Below are 27,708 nucleotides of genomic sequence, written 5' to 3'. Positions count from 1 at the left end.
TGACAGTGCTGCTAAATTAATACATTCATATAATATACTATTGCATTATGGGGATTCTTATGGTCTCTGAACTCCCGGTCCTTAAACATATGTATTAGTGTCGGATCTCTTTTTGTTTGTGTCCTTCACTGTGATAATTTGTTCAATAATATTTTGAATATGGTATCATACGAGTAAATAAGATATTTGAGACATTTTATATGGGTGTTTTTGTACATAAATATACTACTACTAGATGGTTCCTTCTTACACTACTTTCACACCCTCCTTGCACTCCACAGCAGTTTCTATCTGGCCATATACAGATACTAGATGGAGGCCGGATGCTATCGCATCGGGAGGGCGGTAATGTAGCGATGGGGGAAGGCTTTGCAGCGTTGAGAATCTCTCCCCCATGTGCTCCCCCATCTAGCCACTCTCTCTTTCCCCATGTGCTTGCATCTTTGACCTGTCATGTGCTATATGCCTCATTTTTGTCCCAGCGATGTTGTTACTCTTTAAGAGTTTAATTTGCCCGTTGTTGTCTTCGATATTGTGCCTTTGCTGCTTTCCTTTCATTGTCATTGGTGTACTATTTAGGAGGAGCCATGTCGGCGTTGATATTTGCTTTTTAAAAGGGGTTTTCCCACGAACGAAAGTTAATTTTAAAAATTGTCTGTGTCTGACCGTGTCCAGAACATACCACATCTCCTGGTCAGGGGAGGAAGCAAAGGACAATACTGACATTACAGCGGGAGACCGCAGAGGATACATTTTGTGAGGTAAAATATTGTTTAAAACCAAGTAAAAGAGAAATGTTTTACCTCACAAAATGAATCCACTGCGATCCCCTGCTGTAATGTCAGTATTGTCTTTTGCTTCCTCCCCTGCCCTGGAGATGTGGTATGCTCCATACACGGTCAGACACAGGCAATTTTTAAAATTAACTTTCGTTTGTGGGAAAACCCCTTTAATGTGACTGGCTTCCTCTGCCTGTAGACACGTGGTGCATCTGTCGCCGGGATCAGCTGAATGATTCACTGCGCCTGCGCGGAATTTGCGCAGGCGCAGTAAATGAGACCGCCACCATCTTTGTGCAGACAGATAGCAGTGGTCACATTACAACTGCACATGCACTCCTTCTGTGCAAAGATGGCAGCAGTCAGTGAATCATTCGGCTGATCCCGGCGGCGGCATATTCCACTGGTGGTACCGCAAGAGGCTGCGTACTGCGTATACAGTGTGTGCGCGTGGTGCGTACGGCATACACAGTGTGTTTGTGTGTGGTTGGTGTGTGTGTACGGCATATACTGTGTGTGTGTGTGTGTGTGTGTGTGTGTGTGTGTGTGTGTGTGTGTGTGTGTGTGTGTGTGTGTGTGTGTGTACACGGTATATACAGAGTGTGTGTGTGTGTACACGGTATATATAGCGTGCGTGCGTGTTCCGCTGGTGTTACCGCGCAAGAGGCTGTTACCACCAGCAGTTTCCATATTGAGATACTCATAACTTGGGTGTCCCAGTATGGAGGTCGGTGAACTTCCACCGCTTGGAATTCTGGGATCCGGACACATCTGGACGGAACAGGATGTGAAGACATTACAAGGTAAGAATATATTAAGATAACAATCCCCTACTCAGTTCTCCCTGCACTTTACGTTGAAGTCTCCGTGATGGGAGGAAGCACCAGATTATCAAACTTTAGATCAAATGCCGGATTAAAGGCCGAGGTTCTGCTTTAAAAAGTCTGCAATCCCTTTACGCAGCTGTTAGCGCTGCCGAGATCTGCCAGCGTCCAGTTGTCATGCTTTCCTTATATAAACTGAAAAAAAATCTACATATATAAGAGGCATCGTGATTACTCGCTAATCCGGCCCCCTGCACAGTAGCTCCACCCCCCACCACATCACCACACATAATCCCGCCCCCCCAAAACATCACCATATAATCCTGCCCCCATTACCACACATAATCCCGCCCCCCACCCCATCACCACACATAATCCCGCTCCCCACATTACCACATAATCCCGCCCCCCCACCACATTACCACACATAATCCCGCCCCTTCAACACATCATCACACATAATCCCGCCACCCCACATTACTACACATAATCCCGCCCCCCACCCCATCACCACACATAATCCCGCTCCCCACATTACCACACATAATCCTGCCCCCCCACCACATTACCACACATAATCCCGCCCCCCCACCACATTACCACACATAATCCCGCCCCCCCACCACATTACCACACATAATCCCGCCCCTTCAACACATCATCACACATAATCCCGCCACCCCACATTACTACACATAATCCCGCCCCCCACCCCATCACCACACATAATCCCGCCCCCCACCCCATCACCACACATAATCCCGCCCCCCACCCCATCACCACACATAATCCCGCCCCCCACCCCATCACCACACATAATCCCGCTCCCCACATTACCACACATAATCTCGCCCCCCCACCCCCAAACATAATCCCATCCCCCATCACATCACCACACATAATCCCGCCCCCAACACATCACCACACTATTGTTATTAACTTCATTTTAAGTTAATTTACCATCTGCGTAAGCAGTATTGAATGTTGTCATTATTTACTTTAGTTTAATCACCAGCAGCGTTAATTAGATAGCAATGAGCGTGCCGAGCGTTAGCTGGCTGGAAACATCCAGTAAAATATATACACACACACGTACACGTGTGTGTGTGTGTGTGTGTGTGTGTGTGTGTGTGTGTGTGTGTGTGTGTGTGTGTGTGTGTGTTTTTATTACCTGGGAAACGCGCCATCATTTGTGGAAGTCTGAGCTTTAATAACTACCACAATGTCTTATTATAAGGAGACTTTTCTCGCCTCCAAATAAAAAGTGGAGAAGACAGCAGACAGACTTCTCTGGTATTTCTGGGAAGTCTGCTATTTGTGGAGCATTTTTAGAATGTTACCGCGTATTTACACAGCAGTTGTGGAGTCCTGACTACGGAGGCTTTGTAGTCAGATCGGAGCTCATAAAACATCTACGGCTCGGGCTACAAATCCCACTATAAAAATAGAAATATTACGATAACTTAAAAATCCAAGACGACACTGAATATTACTGACTATAATTTTTTTTATTTAACCGACTAATAGTTTTTTTGGGAGTCCAGCTCTCTGAGGCAGCAGGACAAGGAAAGTCTTCACTTCTCCGGTGAACACATCATGCAAGTGACTAGTCTCTGGGGACACGGACCTTTGGGTTGAGGCCTGGAAGGTGTGCAGGATGCCGGACCGAAGATGCCGGATGGAGAAGTGAAAATTGGCTTGGCCCGGCTGCCATGGAGGAAAGGACTGGAAGTCACACATGGACAACACGGATCTTTTTTTCTGAACTATAGTGACTAGAATAAAATATTTTCTCATCTGGAGACGTGTATTATTCATGCATACTTGTAATCCTGCCGAATGCAATTATTGCTCCTTTTTAATTGGACTTTTACTATTAAAGAAAATTCTGCTGTAGTTTTGCTGCAATAAAAACAAACAAACAAACCAAAAAAAAAAACGGCAAAGAAAAGTAGGGAAAGAAAACAGACCATCCAAAAAGTACTGCAGTGTATTCTTCAACGTGGACTAAAGGATTAAGAGTTTTTAAAATTATTAAAAAAGAATATAAAACATTTTGTATATGGCATTGCCGTGTCTGTACAAGTGAAAACTATTATGTTACCATTTATTGATTATAACCATGTACATCTAGAATATGGGATCCAGTTTCAAAAGGATATGCGGAATGTAGAGTTAGTCCATAAGCGGGCAACACAATTATTACGTGGGATGGGAGGCCTCTCATATGACGAGAAGATAGAAAAGTTGTTCTCGTTTAGTTAAAAAAAAAAAAACTAAAAAAAATCTCAGAGGAGATAGATAGATAGATATATATATATATATATATATATATATATATATATATATATATATATATATATATATATATATATATATATATACACATATATATATATATATATATATATATACACATACATACATACTCACCGGGCACTTTATTAGGTACACCTGTCCAACTTCTTGTTACCACTTAATTTCTAATCAGCCAATCACATGGCGGCAACTCAGTGCATTTAGGCATGTAGACATGGTCAAGACAATCTCCTGCAGTTCAAACCGAGCATCAGTATGGGGAAGAAAGGTGATTTGAGTGCCTTTGAACGTGGCATGGTTGTTGGTGCCAGAAGGGCTGGTCTGAGTATTTCAGAAACTGCTGATCTACTGGGATTTTCACGCACAACCATCTCTAGGGTTTACAGAGAATGGTCCGAAAAAGAAAAAAAATCCAGTGAGCGGCAGTTCTGTGGGCGGAAATGCCTTGTTGATGCCAGAGGTCAGAGGAGAATGGGCAGACTGGTTCGAGCTGATAGAAAGGCAACAGTGACTCAAATCGCCACCCGTTACAACCAAGGTAGGCCTAAGAGCATCTCTGAACGCACAGTGCGTCGAACTTTGAGGCAGATGGGCTACAGCAGCAGAAGACCACACCGGGTACCACTCCTTTCAGCTAAGAACAGGAAACTGAGGCTACAATTTGTACAAGCTCATCGAAATTGGACAGTAGAAGATTGGAAAAACGTTGCTTGGTCTGATGAGTCTCGATTTCTGCTGCGACATTCGGATGGTAGGGTCAGAATTTGGCGTAAACAACATGAAAGCATGGATCCATCCTGCCTTGTATGGAGCATCTTTGGGATGTGCAGCCGACAAATCTGCGGCAACTGTGTGATGCCATCACGTCAATATGGACCAAAATCTCTGAGGAATGCTTCCAGCACCTTGTTGAATCTATGCCACGAAGAATTGAGGCAGTTCTGAAGGCAAAAGGGGGTCCAACCCGTTACTAGCATGGTGTACCTAATAAAGTGGCCGGTGAGTGTATATACATACACACACACACACACACTCCCTGACTGCATCCATGCGGTTCAACAATGATTCATAGAATTTATTAACCCCTTCCCGACCTATGACGCATACGCTGCTTCATGAAAGTCGGTGCCAATCCGACCTGTGACGCAGCATATGCGTCATGGAGGGATCGCGTCCCTGCAGATTGGGTGAAAGGGTTAACTCCAATTTCACCCGATCTGCAGGGACAGGGGGAGTGGTACTTCAGCCCAGGGGGGGTGGCTTCACCCCCCCGTGGCTACGATCGCTCTGATTGGCTGTTAAAAGTGAAACAGCCAATCAGAGTGATTTGTAATATTTCACCTATGAAAACTGGTGAAATATTACAATCCAGCCATGGCCGATGCTGCAATATCCATGGCTGGAAACCCTGATCTGCCCCCCGCCACCGATCTCCCTAGTCCTCCGTCCTGTGCTCCGCTCCCCTCCGTCCACTTCCCTGTCCTCCTGTCCGCTCCCCCCGTGCTCCGATCCCCCCCTCATACTTACCGAGCCTCCCGGTGTCCGTCCGTCTGCTCCATGGGCGCCACCATCTTCCAAAAAGGCGGGCGCATGCACAGTGCGCCCGCCGAATCTGGCGGCCAGCAGATTCGTTCCAGGTACATTTTGATCACTGTGATAAAACCTATCACAGTGATGAAAAAAAAAAAAAAAAAAAAAAAAAAAAAAAATGTAAAAAAGTAAATGACCCCCCCCCTTTATCGTAAATGACCCCCCCCCCTTTATCACCCCCATAGGTAGGGACAATAATAAAATAAAGAAAATATATTTACTTTTATTTTTCCACTAGGGCTAGGGTTAGAACTAGGGTTAGGGTTAGAACTAGGGTTAGAATTAGGCTATGTGCACACGGTGCGGATTTGGCTGCGGATCCGCGGCGGATTGGCCGCTGCGGATTCATAGCAGTTTTCCATCAGGTTTACAGTACCATGTAAACCCATGGAAAACCAAATCCGCTGTGCCCATGGTGTGGAAAATACAGCGCGGAAACGCTGCATTGTATTTCCCTCAGCATGTCAATTTTTTGTGCGGATTCTGCAGCGTTTTACACCTGTTCCTCAATAGGAATCCGCAGCTGAAATCCGCACAAAAAACACTGGAAATCCGCGGTAAAACCGCAGGTAAAACGCAGTGCATTTTACCTGCGGATTGTTCAAAAATGGTGCAGAAAAATCTCACACGAATCCGCAACGTGGGCACATAGCCTTAGGGTTAGGGTTGGAATTAGGGCTAGGGTTGGAAATATGGTTAAGATTAGGCTTGTGGTTAGGGTTATGGGTGTGTTGGGGTTAGGGTTGGAATTAGGGTTAGGATTAGGGGTGTGTCGGGGTTAGGGTTGTGATTAGGGTTATGGCTAGAGTTAGGATTAGGGTTAGGGGTGGGTTGGGGTTAGTGTTGGAGTTAGAATTGAGGGGTTTCCACTGTTTAGGCACATCAGGGGTCTCCAAACGCAACATGGCGCCACCATTGATTCCAGCCAATCTTGCGTTCAAAAAGTCAAATGGTGCTCCCACCCTTACGAGCCCTGATGTGCGCCCAAACAGTGGTTTACCCCCACATATGGGGTACCAGCGTACTCAGGACAAACTGGGCAACAACTATTGGGGTCCAATTTCTCCTGTTACCCTTGCGAAAATAAAAAATTGCTTGCTAAAACATCATTTTTGAGGAAAGAAAAATGATTTTTTATTTTCACGGCTCTGCATTGTAAACTTCTGTGAAGCACTTGGGAGTTCAAAGTGCTCACCACATATCTAGATAAGTTCCTTGGGGGTCTAGTTTCCAAAATGGGGTCACTTGTGGGGGGTTTCTACTGTTTAGGCACATCAGAGGCTCTGCAAACGCAACGTGATGCCTGCAGACCTTTCCATCAAAGTCTGCATTTCAAAACGTCACTACTTCCCTTCCGAGCCCCGACATGTGCTCAATCAGTGGTTTACCCCCACATATGGGGTATCCGCGTACTCAGGACAAACTGGGCAACAAATATAGGGGTCCACTTCTCCTGTTACCCTTGTGAAAATAAAAAATTGCTTGCTAAAACATCATTTTTGAGGAAAGAAAAATGATTTTTTATTTTCACGGCTCTGCGTTATAAACTTCTGTGAAGCACTTGGGGGTTTAAAGTGGTCACCGCACATCTAGATTAGTTCCACGGGAGGTCTGTTTTCCAAAATGAGGTCACATGTGGGGGAGCTCCAATGTTTAGGCACACAGGGGCTCTCCAAACACGACATGGTGTCCGCTAACGATTGGAGCTAATTTTTCATTCAAAAAGTCAAATGGCGCTCCTTCCCTTCCGAGCCCTGCCGTGTGCCCAAACAGTGGTTTACCCCCACATGTGAGGTATCAGTGTACTCAGGAGAAATTGCCCAATAAATTTTAGGATCCATTTTATCCTGTTGCCCATGTGGGAATGAACAAATTGAGGCTAAAAGAAATTTTGTGTGTAAAAAAAAAATAAAATTCTTTTTCATTTTTACGGATCAATTTGTGAGGCACCTGGGGGTTCAAAGTGCTAATTATGCATCTAGATAAGCTCCTTGGGGGGTCTAGTTTCTAAAATGGGGTCACTTGTGGGGGAGCTCCAATCTTTAGGTACACAGGGGCTCTCCAAACGCGACATGGTGTCCGCTAACGATTGGAGCTAATTTTTCATTCAAAAAGTCAAATGGCACTCCTTCCCTTCCGAGCCTTGCCGTGTGCACAAACAGTGGTTTGTGACCACATATGAGGCATCGGTGTACTCAGCAGAAATTGCCCAACACATTTTAGGGTCCATTTCATCCTGTTGTCCATGTAAAAATGAAAAAATTGAGACTAAAAAATTTGTGGGAAAAAAAAAAGTACTTTTTCATTTTTACGGATCAATTTGTGAGGCACCTGGGGGTTCAAAGTGCTCATTATGCATCTAGATAAGCTCCTTGGGGGGGGGTCTAGTTTCCAAAATGGGGTCACTTGTGGGGGAGCTCCAATGTTTAGGCACACAGGGGCTCTCCAAACGCGACATGGTGTCCGCTAAAGAGTAGAGCCAATTTTTCATTGAAAAAGTCAAATGGCGCTCCTTCCCTTCCAAGCTGTGTCGTGCGCCCAAACAGTGGTCTCCCCCCATATGGGGTATCGGCGTACTCAGGACAAATTGTACAATAACTTTTGGGGTCCAGTTTCTCTTTTTACCCTTGGGAAAATAAAAAAAATTGCTGCTAAAAGATCATTTTTGTGACTAAAAAGTTAAATGTTCATTTTTTCCTTACTTATTGCTTCTGCTGCTGTGAAGCACCTGAAGGGTTAATAAACTTTTTGAATGTGGTTTTGAGCACCTTGAGGAGTGCAGTTTTTAGAATGGTGTCACTTTTGGGTATTTTCAGCCATTTAGACCTTTCAAACTGACTTCAAATGTGAGGTGGTCCCTAAAAAAAATGGTTTTGTAAATTTCATTGTAAAAATGAGAAATCGCTGGTCTAATTTAACGCTTATAACTTCCTAGCAAAAAAAATGTTGTTTCCAAAATTGTGCTGATGTAAAGTAGACATGTGGGTAATGTTATTTATTAACTATTTTGTGTCACATAACTCTCTCGCTTAACAGAATAAAAATTCAAAATTAGAAAATTGCGACATTTTCAAAATTTTCACCAGATTTCCATTTTTTTCACAAATAAACGCAAAAATTATCGACCTAAGTTTACCACTAACATGAAGCCCAATATGTCACGAAAAAAACCATCTCAGAACCGCTAGGATCCGTTGAAGAGTTCCTGAGTTATTACCTCATAAAGGGACACTGGTCAGAATTGCAAAAAAAGGCAAGGTCATTAAGGTCAAAATAGGCTGGGTCATGAAGGGGTTAATGAAGTCATCGGGAATAGCAGAGAATGCAGTCTTACATGCCTCCCAGAGTTCATCTAGATTCTTTGGTTTTCTCTTCCAAGCTTCCTCTTTCATCCTACCCCAAACATGCTCAATGATGTTCATGTCTGGTGACTGGGCTGGCCAGTCCTTGAGCACCTTGATCTTTTTTACCTGGAGGAACTTTGCTGTAGAGATGGATGTATGAGATGGAGCACCATTCTGCTGCAGAATTTGACCCCTGTTATGATTTGGAATATAAGAGGTAACTAATACTTCTTGATATTTTAGGCTATTGATATTGCCTTCCACCTTGCAAATGTTTCGCACACCCCCATACTAAACGTAACCCCAGACCATGATCTTTCCACCACCAAATGTAACTGTTTTCTGGATGTATTTTGGATCCATACGGGCTCCAGTAGGTCTCCTGCAGTGTTTGCGGCAGCTGTGGTCTAATTCTACTGAAGATTCATCAGAGAAATCCTCCTTCTGCCACTTTTCCAGCATCCATCAGTTTAGCAGGCTGTGCCAGACGGTTTTTTATTTGCCTTTTGTTTAGTGCTGGCTTCTGGTCACTGATTCGACCATGGAGGCCATTTCGAGACAGAATCCTACAAACTGTTCTAGTTAACACAGGGACTTCAGGTGACCAGGCCTGTTGGAGCTCTGCTGCAGTGGAAGAGGGGCTTGCTTTGGATTTTCTAACCAACAAACGTTCCTCCTGAGCAGTTGTCTTGCGGGGTCTGCCGGACCTGGGCTTGTCAAACACATCTCCAGTCTCTTCAAATCTTTTTTTTTAATTCTTTAATTAATTCTTTAATTCTTTGTACTTGACGCTGAGACACATTAAAGGGAACCTGTCACCCCGTTTTTTGAAGATGAGCTAAAAATAGCATGCGCAGATGGAGCGCTCTGCTGCCCGGGGCTTCAGGAAAATGGCAGCCGCGATCTCCATCTGCGCACGCGCGGAATCCCGCGGCCATTTTCCTGAAGCCCCGGGCAGCAGAGCGCTCCATCTGCGCACGCGCGGCCACAGGAAAGATGGCCGCGCCCACCGGTAAATGGCTGAATAGGGCAGATCGCGCTGTTTTTCATCACCTGGGCAGTGGATTAGCCTTTTGGACATGTGTACACCACTACGCCACCAACGTAATGATGAGCAGGATTCTGGGGGAGAAACAGCGCTGTCACCACGCCCATAGGACCAGACCAGCGTGAGTGACAGCAGAAAACGGCGACTTTCCAAAGGTATTTCGGCAGCATAGGTGGGTAATAAAGGCACACAAAGACACTAATGTAACGCCCAGCTCTGCCCCTATTTAACGTTACTTTTAGCTCATCTTCAAAAAACGGGGTGACAGGTTCCCTTCAAAGGTGCCAGCCACCTCTGCAGTGGATCTGGTTTTCAGCCTCTTGATAATCCAGGCTTTGGTCGCAGGGTGAATTTTTGGCATGTTGTCAGAGCTCAAGTTGCAGTTCAAGTGAAGGTCTGGGGTGCTGGGTTTCTTTTTATACACACACACACTAATTAACCGATCATTTACTGAGCACAGGTGAGGATGTAAACTAGGATTGGGTATTTTATATGACCAGGCGACAAAACTTTTGTCTTGCCAAAATCTGACCATTCTGTGTCCATTAACTGATCAATATTTCTGCATTGATGCCAATATATTTTCTTAACCTAAACCACATTTCAGAGAGTTTCAGCTTTCAAAAGAATAATTTATACAACCAATGGATGAATTTAACGTCAGGTTATAAGCTTTTATTTACATAACATGGATAAATGACATAACTTCTGTCAAGGAGTGTATATATAAATACGTGTGGTCAATACAAAAGACACAACTTATTCCTCCCAAAGATCTTACAAAGGACCAGGAGGCACTCATTACGGGTGGAAGAAAGGTGATACCAGGAGCTAAATAGGAAAGGGTTCTTTACAGTTAAAGCAGTCAGAATGTGGATTAAGAAGGGGGCTTGATGCTTTTCTCAAAACAAATGGAATTGAGGGTTATAAATAATCTAGCAATAGAGAATGTCTAACTGGAAGAGAACTCAATGGACCAGTGTCTATTTTAGACCTATGTAAAAAAAAAAAAATGCAATAAAAAATAATAATTATAAACTGTTTTAATACATTATAAATTTAGTATTGCTCCAATTGTATGGACTTATAGTACAAATGATAAGTCATTTATACACTGTGAATACAAAAACCAAACAAAACTGGCAGAATGTTTTTTTTCCCTCTCATCCAAATATTTTCTTTTCAATTTTCCAGCATATTATAAGGTAAATATAATGGTGCCATTAAAAATTCAACTTGTCCCAAAAAAATAAACCCTCATATAGCCATGTCAACGGAAGTCTAAAAATTGTTGGCTCTTGGAAGGCAGTTAACATGTAAAAATGTGAAGAAATATTAAATGGCAGTGATGGAGCTGGCTTCCCTGCGGCGTTGGTGGCTTCATACAGATGTCGGCTGTATATTATAGCAAAAACACCCTGCTGCACCAAGATGTCCCATAGATGTCAAGGTGTATACAGACAGTGGCATCTAGATGGATAACACTGGGAGGGGCCCTACTTAAAGGGAACCTATCACCAGGCTTTTCCCATATAAAGCAGGGCCAGCATACACCGCATTCTAGAATGCCGTCTATATGTCCCCAGTGCGCTCTCCATAAAACGAAAACAGTAATTAGACTTACTGGTAATTGTATTTCCAGGAATCCATCCTGACAGCACACTGGAGGACGTCCTTCTTATCCATGATGGGACAGGAAACACGAGAGGTTAAAAGGACCCTCCCCCTACCACCCTTCAGTGTTTTTCCAAAGTAACACATCTGGATGGATGCAAAAAACAAGTTTTATTCCAACAAAATAATCAATCATACAAATGTTACATCACATAAGTATAAAGATCAAACAATAGGGAGGGAACTAACAGTGCTGTCAGGATGGATTCCTGGAAATACAATTACCAGTAAGTCTAATTACTGTTTTCCAGGTCACCACCTGACAGCACACTGGAGAAATACCAAAGGAGAATGGTATTTAGGGTGGGACCACTGCTTGAAGTACCTTTCTACCAAAGGCCAACTGAGGCGAAACTACATCTAACTTATAGTGTTTAGAAAAGGTACTAAGATTAGACCATGATGCAGCTCTACAGATCTGGTCTGCCGTAGCCCCCCCTTTCTCCGCCCATGATGTGGCCATGGCCCTAGATGAGTGGGCTTTAAGATTAACTGGGGAATTCAGACCTTTAACTTTGTAGGCTAAATCAATTGTAGATTTTATCCACCACCGTGCGATAGTCGCTTTAGACGCTTTTTTCCCCTTATTTGAACCCCTGAGCTGAACGAACAAGTTACTGTCCCGTCTCCAGGGTCTAGATAAATCAAGGTACCTGAGTACTGACTCTCTTACGTCAAGGTTATGGAAAAATCTTTCTTTTTGGTTTTTAGGGAATTGGCAAAATGACGGTAAAACAATCTCCTGATTCATATTAGTATCACAGACGACCTTAGGGAGAAAGGCCGGATCAAGCCTTAGTACTATTTTATCATCAAAGATCTGTAAATACGGGTTCTGTACCGAAAGAGCCTGTAGTTCCCTCAATCTTTTTGCCGATGTGATCGCAACTAAAAACGCAGTTTTAAGAGAGAGTTTGTTAATATCTATGTCTCCAGTTATATCCCAGGACTGATCGCACAGAAAATTCAGGACCAGATTAAGATCCCACGGCGGGACTGATTTCCTAATGAATGGCCTTAGCCTCTGGACTGCTCTAGAGAATCGACTAATCCAGGGGTGGGTAGATAGAGAAAAATCAAAAAATACACTCAGGGCCGCTATCTGGACTCTTAATGTACTTGGTGTAAGACCTTTTTGAAATCCTGACTGCAAGAAGTCAAGAATTTTCGGGATATCTGGATGGTCAGTATCAACTGTCATCTCCCCACAGAATCCACAAAATCTTTTCCATATTTTTGTGTAGATGGCAGATGTCACCGGCTTTCTGCTGGCTTGAAGGGTAGAAATGACGTCATCTGAAAGACCTTTTGCCCTCAAGACCTTCCGTTCAGGATCCAGGCTGCCAACTGAAGTGCTCCTGGGTTCTGGTGTAGAACTGGACCTTGTAGAAGAAGATCCTCTCTTTCTGGTAACAGGAAGGGTTCTTCCACTGATAATTTTTTTAACAATGGAAACCAACTTCGTTTCGGCCAGTGAGGAGCTATGAGGATGACTTTGGCCCCCTCCTCGCAGATTTTCCTGAGTGTTCTTGGAATTAATGCCAGAGGCGGAAACGCATACAGAAGACCGTTGTTCCAGGGTTGTGACAGGGCATCGATCGCAGCTGGGCTTTCCTCCCAGGGGTTTAGGGAGTAAAAGGTTTTGACCTTTGCATTTTGTTTTGTAGCAAATAGATCCACCGTCGGCTTCCCCCAACGATGACAAAGACCCCTGAATACTTCGCTGTTCAGTTCCCACTCTGTAGGGGATACACTTTTCCTGCTCAGGAAATCCGCCAACTGGTTCTTGGATCCCTCCAGATGTACAGCCGAGATTGACCGTACCGACTTCTCTGCCCACCTGAAGATCTGTTCCGCCAGATCTTGTAATGCCAAATGTCTTGGGCCCCCTGATGTCGAAGGAAGGCTACAGTCGTCGTATTGTCCGAGAAGATTTTTACATGCTTGTTCTTCAGCAAATGTTGTGCCGCCGTTAAGACCTTCCAAACCGCATGCAACTCTCTGTGGTTTGATGATTTCTTGCTGTCCTTTCTTTCCCAACGACCTTGGAAATATCTTCCTAGGACATGACCTCCCCAACCTTCCTGACTTGCGTCTGTCGTGACTGACACTCGGGGTTTGAAGCCATGGTACCCCCAGCCGGAGATTTTTGGAGAGAGTCCACCACACCAGAGATCTCTTGATCTGAAATGAAAGATTCAGTCTTTGATTTAGAGAGTTCTGTCTTCTGTTCCAGCTTCTCAGAACTCCCCGCTGAAGCTGCCGAGAATGAAACTGGCTCCATCTCACGCAAGGGATGCAGGCCGTCATTAACCCCAGTATTATCATCCCGTCTCTGATCGTATTTCGGCCTCGGGAGAATTGATGGACCTTTTTTACTATACCCTTTAGCCTGTCTTCCGGAAGGTAGGACATTCTTGTTTCTGAATCGAGCATGACTCCTAGGAATTTTATTCTGGATTTCGGTATTAGATCTGATTTCTTCCAATTTATAATCCATCCGAGACTCTCTAGTGTGGAAATGAGGGATTGACAGTTGATCCTGAGCTGGTCTACTGACTCTGCCGCTACTAAAAAGTCGTCTAAATAAGGAATTACCATCAAATCCTGATTTCTCAGATATGCGCCCACCTCTACCATAAGTTTTGTAAAAACCCTGGGAGCCGACGCCAGGCCGAAGGGGAGACAGCGAAATTGAAAGTGGTAGATCTTCCCTTCCATGTTTACCGCGAACCGCAGGAACTTTTGGTGGTTTAAGTAAATGGGAACATGGTAATATGCACTTTTTAGATCTAGAGTGCACATCACCATACCCCTTCCCAACAGAGGAATGGTAGACCGAATTGACTCCATTTTGAATCTTTTGTATACCACCCAATTGTTTAGGTGCTTCAGATTTATTATCGTTCTCGATTCTCCCGATGGTTTTGTTATCGAGAAGAGATTCGAGTAATGACCTCTGTACTCTTCTTGAGAGGGGACCAGAACAATTGCCGCCATTTTTAGGAGGTCCTGTATATCCGACCACATGGGGGATGATGATTTTAGATGTGAGCTGGACACCAGAAATCTTTCGGGCGGAAGGGAGGAAAATTCGATTTTGTATCCCTGGGACACCACCTGTAACATCCAAGGACTTGTTGTTATTTCCCTCCAACCTTCTAGGAATCCGGCTAGACGACCCCCTACTCTGATGGCGTCATTTTCTATGGTAGCTAGACCTCGGACCTGAGTAACTCGAGTCTTTGGTTTTGGGTCTACTATCCCCCCCTTTCTGGTAGCTCCATCTACCTTGCTTTCCTTTACCCCTGAAATCTGGTTTCTGATTATAGCGGGGTCTCCGAAAGGGCTGGAATTTTTTAGGCTTTTCTTCTGGGAACCCCTTTTTTACATCTGAGGCCTTCTCTAAGATATCGTTGAGGACCGGTCCGAAGACCCTGCCCCCAGAAAAGGGTATGGAACACAATTTATTTTTGGAGTGCATATCACCCGACCAGCTTTTGAGCCAGATAGCTCTTCGGGCTGCATTAGATAGAGATTGACCTCTAGCCGCAAACCTAACAGTCTCTGCGGACGCGTCTGCCAAAAAGGTGGTCGCCAATTTTAACAGAGGCAGGGATTTCAGGATAGTATCCCTAGGAGTTTTGGCTATTAATTGATTCTGAAGATCATTTAGCCACAGGTCCATGGAGCGAGCCACTGATGTTGCTGCAATATTTGCTCCAATAACTGCCGAAGAACTCTCCCAGGCCCTTTTTAAAAGGCCATCTGCTTTCCTATCCATGGGCTCTTTCAGATTGGAAGAGTCCTCAAAAGGGATTGAGGTTCTTCTGGATACTTTAGCCAATGGAATGTCTATTTTAGGAATATCGACCCATTCTTTAACTTCATCCGGGTCAAACGGCAAGCGGAGTCAGAAATCTTTAGGGATAGTCAATCTCTTCTCCGCCTCCTCCCATTCATCCAGAATCATGGATCTGATATGGGAATTTACCGGAAACACCTTCGCAGTCTGTGAGCGCAAGCCACCAAACATTTCATCCTGAACCGAACAAGATGGTTGTGGATCCTCAATTTGCATAGTATGCCGCACAGCCTCCAACAGTTCTCCTGTGTCCGCTGCGGAGAATAAGTATCTTCTCCCTTTCTCCGGAGGGTCTCTGCTCTCCTCTTCCTCCTCTATATCCGATACAGAAGATGACAAGTCTCCTGAAGAGTAATCGACCCTCTGCCTTTTGCTCGGTCTCTCCGAAGGTGAGGCTTGAGGTAGTACCAGACCTGATACGGAAGCCTGGACCTCCTCTCTTGTCATGGCTCTCATATTTGACATAAGAGAAGCCTGCTCCTCTCCTATGATTCTGCAGGTGCATGCTTCACATAGGGGTTTCTGCCAGGTATCTTTCAGCTTGGCTGCACAAATAGGACACTTTTTGCTTTTGCCCGGCTTCTTTAACGGTTTTTCAGGTAATGAGGCTGCCTATAGGAAATAACAAACTCTAGCATAATGCCCCATTTATTTATTTATTTATTTATTTTTTTAAGATATCCATAATACAGGGCCCTGCTCTACTTATTAGCGCCGTGGACTCCTGCCCTTCTGCTCTAGCTGCGTCCTCCATGATGCACTGGAGATCGCTTACTGCCCCCGCACATACCTTTATATTTCTGTTCCTCTGTTCATCTGTACAGCACCCCCGCGCTCACTACCGCTTCCTGTTGCAGAGACGCCGCCCGCCCCCCTCAGCCGCAAACCGGAAGTGACGTGCGGCCGGAAAGAGGATGGTGCAGCGAGGATTTGCTTCCCCATGCCGGCCGCATGGAGACGCCGATGTCAGCAGAGGCCGCCGCTGGGATCGCATGCACCAGGGGGCGCGACGGAAGGATCGAGAGCCCCCGGCAGGGAGAAGCGATCCTCATACCAGGAGCAGCGCTACACTGGTAGGCAGAGGGACCCTTGGGCGGGTGTCGGCCAGCGGGTGCCTCATGGAGGGAAGGGTGAGGCAAAGCCCCCCCGATCCACATCCCCCCCGAACAGAACGGTAGCTTCCTCTCGTCCGTTCCTATCCAAAAAGGGACAGGAAAAACACTGAAGGGTGGTAGGGGGAGGGTCCTTTTAACCTCTCGTGTTTCCTGTCCCATCATGGATAAGAAGGACGTCCTCCAGTGTGCTGTCAGGTGGTGACCTGGAAAAATAGAATTATTCTTACCGTTAATTCGGTTTCTAGGAACCTTCCACGACGGCATATGGAGGTTGCCTCTTTGCCCTAATGGGGAACAGGAAATGGAGAGGTTAAAAGGCCCTCCCACCTCCCTCTCACCAGTGACTTATAACTGAAAACCATAGCACCGGTTTACCTTGAATCCCAGATTTAAATCCAGGAGTATAGGGAGGGAACTAGCGCCGTCGTGGAAGGTTCCTAGAAACCGAATTAACGGTAAGAATAATTCTATTTTCTCTAGTCACCTTCCACGACGGCATATGGAGGAATACCAACTGATTGGCGCTAGGGAGGGACAACGGCCTGGAGTACTTTCCGGCCGAAGGCTAAATCCTTGTTGGGCATTACATCCAATCTGTAATGCCTGGAGAAAGTATGCAATGAAGACCATGTGGCTGCCCTGCAGATTTGCTCCGCTGATGCACCTGCTCTTTCTGCCCAGGAGACTGAGGTTGATCTAGTCGAATGAGCCTTGATTCCCACTGGAGGAGTTTTGTCTTGAGCAAGGTATGCTTCCGCTATTGCTTTCTTTATCCAGTTGGCAATAGTACTTTTGGCTACCTTTTTTCCCTTATTTTGTCCTGATGGATGGATAAATAGATTGTGGTCAATTCTGTAAGAACTGGTTTGTTCTAAGTAAAACAATACAGTGCGCCTGACATCCAGCATATGGAATCTCTCTTCTTTGGAATTTGCAGGATTTTGGCAAAAAGAAGGTAGAATAATTTCCTGGGAGCGGTGGAAGTCCGATACGACCTTTGGAAGAAAGGAAGGGTCTAGGCGCAGTACTATAGAGTCATCTCGAATGGTTAGGTATGGTTCTCTTATTGAGAGAGCTTGTAATTCTCCCACCCTCCTTGCTGATGTAATAGCCACTAGAAAAATTGTTTTGTAGATTAAGTTTTTCTGGGAGCAGGAGGATAATGGTTCGAAGGGGGGACCTGTAAGCCCCTGTAATACTAGGTTGAGATCCCACAGTGGTACTGTTATTTGCTTCTTAGGGTTCATTCTGGAAGCTGATATCATGAATCTCTTGATCCAGCGATGATTTGCCAGATCCTGATCAAATATTGAACTGAGGGCGGACACCTGGACTTTTAAGGTGCTAGGCCTGAGGCCTATTTCTAAGCCCTTTTGCAAAAAGTCTAGAATTTTTGAAATATTCGGGTTGAAGGGATCCGGCACCTCAGGAAGACAGAAGGATGAGAATTTCTTCCAGATTTTATTATATATTGCAATGGTTACAGGTTTCCTAGATTTTTGAAGTGTGGAAACCACTGCTTCTGATAGTCCTCTGGCTCTTAATATTTGGGCTTCAGTAGCCATGCCGCCAGATTCCACTTGTGGGCATCTAGGAGATGGATTGGTCCTTGAGAAAGAAGGTCTTCTTCTATCGGAAAGTGGAGCGGCCCATCCACCTGAAGGTCCACTATCAGGTTGTACCAACTCCTCTTGGGCCACAGTGGAGCTACCAAAATGGTAGGCGTTTGTTCTTCTCGCACTTTCTGTAAGACTTTCGCCAGTATTGGGATTGGTGGAAACGCATAAGCCAGCCGAAAATTCCACTTCTGGACCAGTGCATCCACTCCTTTGGAGCCGTCCCTGGGGTTCAGAGAGAAGAATGCTTCGACTTTCGCATTTCGGCTGGATGCAAAGAGGTCGATTTCTGGGAGACCCCATTTGTTCACCAGCATCTCGAAGCTTCGGTTGCTCAGGCACCATTCCCCCGGATGTATGTCTTGGCGACTTAGATAGTCTGCCTGAATGTTGGACGAGCCTTTCAGGTGAACCGCTGTCAGAGATAAGAGATGTCTTTCTGCCCAGGAGCATATCCGGGCAGATATATTCTTCAGGGAATTGTTTTTTGAACTGCCCTGATGTCTGATGTGGGCCACCGTGGTCACATTGTCCGAATATATCCGAACGTGATGTCCCTTGATCAGATGACCTCCTACTAGTAGGGCTTCTTCTACAGCTTTTAGCTCTCTGTAGTTGGAAGATTTCTTGCTTGTTGACTGGTCCCAGAGACCTTGGAAAGGGGTGTGATTTATCATGGCCCCCCAGCCTCTCTGGCTGGCGTCCGTTGTTACTGTGGTCAGTGGGACTTGCGTCCAGCTGACCCCTTTTTGTACATTTTTTGGGGACATCCACCATGCCAGGGAGGCCTTGACACGACCTGGTGTGTACAATCTCTTGTTTAAAGAACTGGGATGACCGTCCCAATTCTGCAAGATATGTGCCTGAAGAATTCTGGAATGGGCCTGGGCCCATGGTACCGATTGAATGCAGGCTGTCATCGAGCCTACAAGAGACATGCCTTCTCTGATTGTAGGGGATCTGGTGTCCCTGAACGTTTTGACCTTTGATAAAAGGGTTTGACGGTGTTCCACTGGGAGGAAGGACATTTGTCTTGCCGAGTCCAGGAGAACTCCCAGGAATTTCCTGCATTTGGAGGGTCGTAGGTGAGATTTTTCCAGATTCGGCACCCATCCAAGAGATGTCAGTATCTCGAGAGTATTGGATACATGAGACTCCAGGGCCTGTTTGGAAGGAGCTATTATCAGAAGGTCGTCTAGGTACGGCGCTATACAGACGCCTTGCTTCCGGATAAAGGAGACTACCTCCCCCATTATTTTGGAAAATACCCTTGGAGCCGAGGAAATTCCGAATGGGAGGACGTTGAATTGATAGTGCTCTATCAGACGCCCTCTCTGCACAGCGAATTTGAGGTATTGGCGATGTCTCTGGTGAATGGGGATGTGAAAGTAGGCATCTTTCAGATCGAGAGTGGCCATGAAGGAGTGTGGACCTATCAAGGGGATGGCATTCTTCACTGATTCCATCTTGAATCTTCGGTACTTTATATGCCGATTGAGATTCTTTAGATTTATAATGACACGGGACTCGCCCGATGGCTTGGGAACCAGAAATAAGCGAGAGTAGTGGCCGCGATCCCTCTCCGATTCTGGTATCTGGGATATCGCACCTGACATCTTTAAGGCTCTGAGACCGTACGCCAAATTTGACTGATCTTTCAGGGAGGGTAGGGAGGTGACTTTTAGACCCCGTGGGGGGGAGGAAATGAATTCTATTAGGAGACCCTCTTTGATGACATTGAGGATCCAGGGGCAAGAGGTGATGTTTTGCCACTGGGAGTAAAATTTTGAAAGTCTCCCCCCCACTGGATCGAAGTCACCGTTTCTCCTGTTGAGACTGCTGCTGCTGTTGTTGAGGGATGAGGATGTTTCTCCCCCCTCCCTTCGGGTAACTCCACCTCCCGGACTTGCCTTTCCCTCTCTGAGAGGTTTGGGCCTGAAAGGGACGAAAAAACTTCTTTTTGGGAGTTTTTTGTTCTGGGAGGGCTTTCTTTTTATCGGTTGCTTTCTCCAAGATGTCATCAAGAGAAGGCCCGAAGACGTAGTTACCTTTAAATGGTATGGCGCATAACTTGGCTTTGGTTGTGATATCACCAGACCACATTTTTAACCACAGCGCCCTTCTGGCCGAGTTAGTCTGTACTAACGACCTTGCAGCAATTCTGATAGTTTCCATCGAAGAATCTGCTAGGAAACCCGTGGCTCTAAGGAGACTAGGAAGGGAGTCTAATAATTCAGCTCTTGAAGTGCCCTGGGATATGTGAGACTCCAGTTCACCTATCCAGCGGAATAGAGCTCTAGCCACGCATGTTGATGCGATATTAGCTTTGAGGGCTACCGAGGAGGTCTCCCATGATTTCTTTAATAGACTCTCAATCTTCCTGTCCATCGGATCCTTTAATTGCGACGAGTCTTCAAATGGAAGAGCCGTTCTTTTAGCCACTCTTGCCACCTGAGAGTCAACTTTAGGGACATCCCATTTGGTCATTTCGCCTTCTAAGGGGAATCTACGCTTCATCTCGGATGGAGTACTGAGGCGTTTTTCAGGTAATTCCCACTCTTGGTCAATCATATCAGAAATATTCTGGTGGATTGGAAACCCCACCCGTTTACCCTTAGTTATGCCACCAAACATCTGGTCCTGTATGGACTGAGGTTCTGGCTCCTCCTCCAGCCCCATAGTACTGCGTACTGCGGCTACTAAGTCCTCAATCCAGTCAGAAGAAAAGAGATATTTTCTGGCCTCAGATGAAATAGAGGATGCAGATTCCTCCTGACGACCTGAGGATGAGGCATAAGAGAGGTCTGACTCAGATTCAGAATCCTCTTCCTGGATCTTCCTTTTTTTGGCTGGAGAGGGTGGCGGAGGGGGTGGCGGAGGGGTTGGAGGGGTAAAGGCTGCTAGGGAGGATTGCACCTCTTGCTTGACCAGGGACCGGATTTCCTCTAGCAAAGAAGGTTGCTCTGCCCTGACAACTTTGTCAGTACAGGTCCTGCAGAGTTTTTTCTCCCATGAAGGTGGCAGCTTAATATTACAGATGGCACACTTCTTTTTAACAGTAGTTTTGGGGGTAGACCTTTCTCCCTGCAATGAGAGGGGAGAGAGAGAGTGACCAAGGATACCCCAAATTACTATCTAAGGACCCCTGTCCCTGCGGCACTTACTGTGGCAGGGGCAGCGCTGGGCTCTGCAAGCGCAGGGCAGGTAACGCTCTCCATGACAGGAACAGTCTTACCTGCGACGTTTTCTGGCAGGTTTTATACACAGTGGTATGCACCTGCCCCCAGCGATGTGGATACACCTCTTCCCCTCCATGGTCCAGCGTGGAGGACGCCGTCCTGCACGAGACACCGCCGGCGGAAGTGCCTCCAGGGAGCGCAGAAAGGACCGGAAGTGACGCGCGCGATCACTTCCGGGTTGCCAGCAGCGTGTTGGAGGGGAAGAGACCGGAGAGCTCCAGGAGGACTCCGGTCAGGAAACACTAGCCTGCTTTGCCCTCACGGGGGCGCGGGAAGGCTAGGCACAGGTCCCGAGGACACCGCAGCGTGGTGCGACGGGAGCAGCATAAGAGGGGAGGTAAGATACGACCCCATGCTGCCCGGTTACACACAAGCCGACGCTTGTTAGATGCAGCAGTCACCGGCCACCACTGCATACGAGAGTAAACCTCTCCTGTCCCATGGGGAACAGGAAAGACACTGGTGAGAGGGAGGTGGGAGGGCCTTTTAACCTCTCCATTTCCTGTTCCCCATTAGGGCAAAGAGGCAACCTCCATATGCCGTCGTGGAAGGTGACTAGAGAAAAGAGCTTTTATTATACTCCCCTATGGGGCGGTCCGGTCCAGCGGGCGCTTGTTCTTGTTTTGGCGTCTCCTCTCTTTTTGCTTATGTGGATGACACGTTATAGGTGATCCACGCGGTGTTCTCGGCACTGCACTCCAGGCGCACTTCTCTGTCCTGCCGGGGCAGAGCAAAGTACGGGGTAAAGCCAAAGAGTGCTGGCACACACGCACTACAATACTTTGCTTTACCCTCGGCAGGGTAGAGAGAAGTGAACATGCAGAGGGGCGCGATGCTGAGGACACTGCGTGGATGGCGTAGAACGAGTCATCCACATAAAGCAAGAAGACAGGAGGCGCCGGATCAAGAACAGCAACGCCCATCAGACCGGACCACTCCATAAAAAGTATAAAAAAAATGTTTTTGCTTTATGGAGAGCGCATTGGAGACATTTTAGAATGCTGTACGTGTGTTTGTACAGGTGCTGGCCCTACTTTATATGGGAAAAAACCCTGGTGACAGGTTCCCTTTAACAATATTGGCACACTGCGCTATGGTTGCCATGGCAACCCATCTACGGTGGCCTATTGGGCCTTTCAGTACCCTGCATGTGTTTCAAAGTCAACCTTCCCGTTATTTTATTTTTATTGAAGGGGAGTCAAAACTGAACATGATTGGAAAAAAAAGTTCATTTTTGCCAATCTTAAGAACAAGAAGAAATAAAAAAAAATATATAAAAAATTGCTGCTAAGGTATTTTCCCTCCTAAAAAAACAAGGACATTAGAAAAAGGATTCCAATGTAAAGTTGACATGCGGTAAAATGTATATATTAACTGTTATAAGGGGGAATCAAAATTCTAACTTTGAAAACTTGAAGTTTTTGTCAATTCTCTCCAAATTTACGATATTTTCATAAATAAGTGCAAATCTAATCAATCTAAATGTAGCACTACCATGAAGTATAAAGTATAAAAAAAATAAATCAAAAAAACAAACAAAAAAAAACCTCAATCACTTGGACCAGAGGAAACACTCCAAAGTTATCCCCACATAAAGTGACACACGCCAGATTTGAGAAACGGGGCTGTCTGGAGAGTGACGTCTGGCTTCAGCAGGGAGGGGTTAACATACATTTCATAGATCAATAGTGCACATGAAAAATAGAAAATGTTAAATCTTATTAATGAAATGTAATTTTCAAAATTCTCAACTCCAGATTAATATCAGTTGATCCAGACTTCCCATTACGGAGATAGGAGATGGCGGCTGGTGCTTTTACTATTCTATTGCGAGGGGAGGAGGAGGAGGAGCTGGACAGACTTTCTGATGCAAGATCTCCTGAAATGACAATTACAGTTCTCCATAGAACTTTATGGGCACCAACCTTCGTTTCTGGAAATTTTGGGGTAGAATGTCAGTGTCGGCCTCTGGCTCCTCCCTTCTCGTCTTCCATAGAAATTTAAAAGCACCAATTGCCATCTCCTATCTCAATAATGGGAAAAATATAGTTCTTACCGATAACGGTATTTCTCTGAGCCCATGACGGCACCACGGAGAGAGGGGATCCGCCCACCAAGGACAGGAAACCTACGGATAAAAAAGGCGGTACCACTCTCCTGCATCAGTTTGTTTACATAGAGAATGATGGGAGACTACTAAGGCATTTGTAATTTTTAACTGTTTAGCCTAATAAGATACCGCGTGACTTTAACTAAAAGTAGACTATAAATAGACTATGGCACTTTTTAAATGTGCACACCCATAAGTGAAGGGAGGGAATGTACGGGTGCCGTCATGGGCTCAGAGAAATACCGTTATCGGTAAGAACTATATTTTTCTCTGATCGCCCATGACGGCACCACGGAGAGAATTGCATAGATAGTACATTCAGGGAGGGACCACTGCTTCCAGAACCCTTTTACCGAAGGTAAGATCTGAGGAAGAGATTAGGTCCAACCTATAGTGCCTATAGAATGTGGATGGTGAGGACCAGGTAGCAGCTCTACATATCTGGTCTATAGAAGCTCCGGCCTTCTCCGCCCAGGAAGTCGCCACTGCCCTTGTCGAGTGAGCCTTAACCTCCCCGGGAACGGACATCCCACTTGCCGAGTATGAAAGACTGATGGCGTCCGTGATCCATCTTGCTATGGTGGCCTTAGAAGCTTTTTTCCCCTTCCGGGGACCCTGGAAACACACAGACAGAGAGGAATCCTCCCTACTCTCTCTAGTGGCTTCTAGGTATTGTAAGAGACACCTTCTTACATCCAGAGTATGTAATGTTTATTCCTCCTTATTTGTAGGGTTGGGACAGAAGGAGGGGAGAGATATCTCTTGAGACCTGTGAAATTTTGAAGCCACTTTCGGGAGATATGCTGGGTCGGTTTTTAAAATGACCCTATCCTCTAAAATTTGTGTGTAGGGGGCATTAACTGATAGAGCCTGTAAGTCGCTAACCCTACGGGCAGAAGTGAGGGCGACTAACAGAGCGGTTTTGAGAGACAAGTTTTTTATTGAAGTTTTGTGTAATGGTTCAAATGGTGGACTAGTCAGGGCTTTAAGGACCAAGTTTAAGTCCCATTGTGGAACCACTTTCACTGGCAGAGGCCTCGATCTTCCTGCTGCTCTGATGAACCTAGAGACCCACCTATTTGAAGCTAAGTCAAAATTGAATAATGCTCCTAATGCTGCCACGTGAACTTTTAGGGTGCTGGTGGCTAAACCCATCTCCAAACCTTTTTGTAGGAACTCTAATATGGAATTAAGGGGGATCTCTTTCCCTATTTTTGCACCTGAAGATGATACAAACTTTTTCCATATTTTGCCGTACTGTCTTGTTGTAACCGGCTTCCTACTTTTTAACAGAGTTGAGATTACACTTGAAGAGAACCCTCTGTTTTCTAATATCTTCCTCTCAAGAGCCAAGCTGTCAAGTGCAAGTTCTTGACCTGCGGATGACAAACTGGGCCCTGCGACAACAGATCCTGGAGGTCTGGTAATACCCACGGGTCGGATATTGACATTTTCCTCATCCATGAGAACCAAGGTCTCTTCGGCCAGAACGGGGCAATCAAGATGACCAGTGCCCCGTCCTCCCGAATCTTCCTCAGCACTGCTGGAATCAGGATGAGAGGAGGAAAGGCATAGACCAGGTGGTGACCCCAAGAAATCAGGAAAGCGTCCACAGCTACTGGGTTCCCCAAGGGAGATAGGGAGCAGAAGGAGGCTACTTTTTTGTTTAAATGGCTTGCAAAGAGATCTATTTTGGGAACCCCCCATTTTTTTGTGATCTGAGTAAATATCACTGGATTTAGTTCCCATTCCCCCTGTTTTAGGCTGGAACGACTTAGAAAGTCTGCCTTGTAATTGTCTACCCCCTTTATGTGTAGGCTTGTCAGGGATAGAAGGTTGCTCTCGGCTATCTGAAGGATTGAGCTGGTCACTTCCATTAGATTTTTGGAACGGGTACCCCCCTGATGATTTAGGTAGGATACTACTACTTGATTGTCCTACATCACCCTTACATGGTGAGATTGAAGGACTCCCAAAAATTCCTGAAGGGCAAATTTCACTGCCAGGAGTTCCTTCATATTGGAGGAATTGTTTGCCAGGGACGGAGACCAAATACCCTGGGCTACTAGGTCGCCCAGATGAGCCCCCCACCCTGAGGGGCTTGCGTCCGTAGTTAGGACTTTCGAGATCGGAATTACCCATGGGACCCCCAGGAAAAGATTTTCCTGCAATGTCCACCAAGTCAGGGAGTGATTGGTGCGAGGAGACAATGTTAACCGCCCGTCTAAATGTTCTCCTAGACGGTTTTGCTCTGACAGTAGTTGCCATTGGAGATCTCTTGAATGTAGTTGGGCCCACTGGACCGCCGGGATGCAAGAGGTCATAGAGCCTAATAGGGACATGCCCTGATGCAGTGTTATAGAGGGGAGAGATTGTACTCTTAACGCTAAACTTTTTATCTTTTGTATTTTGCTCTCTGGGAGCCGACATTCCATTTGTTTGGAGTCTAGAGTGAGACCTCGGTACTCCTGAACCTGAGAAGGCACCAGTCTGGATTTCTCTAGGTTCATTAGCCAACCTAGATTTTTTAGGGAATGAATCACCAGGTCTAGTTGGCTCTTGCAATGCTGCGGGGAGGAGCCTATCACCAGGAAGTCGTCCAGATATGGTACGATCAGGGTATTTTCTTCCCTGAGGTGCGCCATTACCTCCGCCACCAACTTTGTGAAAACTCTCGGGGCGATTGCTAAGCCAAATGGTAGAGCTGAGAACTGGAAGTGACTTAGGACTCCCTGGATGTGGACTGCCAGCCTGAGGAATTTTTGGTGATCCTTGTGTATTGGGACGTGATAATATGCGTCCTTTAGGTCCAGGACCACCATGAAGCATTGAGGAAATAGCATCTTGATAGCTGATTTCACTGTTTCCATCTTGAATGCTGGAACCTCTAGGTAGTTGTTTAGGTTTTTTAAATTGATAATGGTCCTGAAGGAACCATCTGGCTTCTTCCTCAGGAAAAGAGGGGAATAGTACCCTTGCCCTCTTTCCTGAGGGGGAACTTCCAGGAGTACTCCTTTTTTTACTAACCCGACAACCTCGTTTTCTAACGTCAACTGCTCCTCTGCCGAGGATCTTGTGGGTGTTATCTTGAAAGAGGGACGGGGATACCTCTTGAATGTTAGTCTCAGTCCCGACTCTATGATGTTTAGTATCCATCGACTTGAGGTAATCTTTTCCCAGGCTGGGAGAAAGAGAGATAACCTTCCCCCCACCTGGGGCGAACCTTCATTGTGAAGGTTTTTTGTTGTCATTGAGGTTTTTATTAAAGATAAACCCCTTATTATTGTTCTTTTTATCTCCCATTTCCCCTGGTTTCTCCCCGTGTTCTTACGGAAAAACCTCTTGTTCCGAAAGGGCTTCCTATAAGAGGGGAGACCCAGAGGAGGGAAGGATTTTTTCTTGTCCCCCGCTTTTTCCAAGATGTCATCCAGGGTGGAACCGAACAGAAATTCTCCTTCACAGGGGATAGTGCACAGTTTTGTTTTCGTCTGTAGGTCGCCTGGCCAATTCTTAAGCCAGAGGGCGCGCCTGGCCGCATTAGCAAACCCTGCTGCTCTGGCGGATATCCTGATAGAATCGGCCGAGGCATCAGCTAGGAAAGCCGCGGCCCCTCTCATTACAGGTAGTGTGTCTAGCATTGAGTCCCGGGAAGTTTTCCCCTTTAATTGGCCCTCTAGTTGGTTCAGCCAAATCATCAGGGAGCGTGAAGTACATGCTGCCGCTACCGCCGGCTTCAGGCCTCCTCCCGCTGCCTCCCAGGTACCTTTGAGAAAGGCGTCTGCCTTTTTGTCCATAGGGTCTTTTAGGACCCCCATGTCTTTGAACGGGAGGGAAAATTTTTTTGAGGCTTTAGCGATTGCTACATCTAATTTGGGGGCCTTCTCCCAAAAGGAGCAGGATTCCTCCTCAAAGGGGTATTTTCTTTTAGGCGTTAGAAGAGCCTTTTTCATAGGCTTCTTCCATTCTTTCTTAATTAAGGCTGCTATTGCTTCGTTAAGAGGGAAAGCTCTTCTCTTTTTTTGTTCCAGGCCCCCAAACATTATGTCTTGTACCGATTTCTTAGGGTGGGAGTCTACCAGACCCATGGTACTTCTCACGGCTTTTATGAGGCCATCGGTATCCTCTAGAGGGAAACAGTTATGTCCCCCCGAGGAAGAAGTAGATGATGAAGATGAGGTGGAGGAG

General features: G+C 45.9%; 1 protein-coding gene across 1 annotated transcript in view; it reads right to left on the bottom strand.

Annotated features, from left to right (window-relative positions):
- USP12 (ubiquitin specific peptidase 12) overlaps nucleotides 1-27,708 on the bottom strand; it is a 90,147-nt gene that overhangs the window by 24,364 nt on the left and 38,075 nt on the right. The gene's annotated exons all lie outside the window — the stretch shown is intronic.

This window comes from Ranitomeya variabilis, chromosome 3, assembly GCF_051348905.1.
Source record: "Ranitomeya variabilis isolate aRanVar5 chromosome 3, aRanVar5.hap1, whole genome shotgun sequence".
NCBI lineage: Eukaryota > Metazoa > Chordata > Amphibia > Anura > Dendrobatidae > Ranitomeya > Ranitomeya variabilis.
This window is presented reverse-complemented; position numbering and strand designations above follow the sequence as displayed.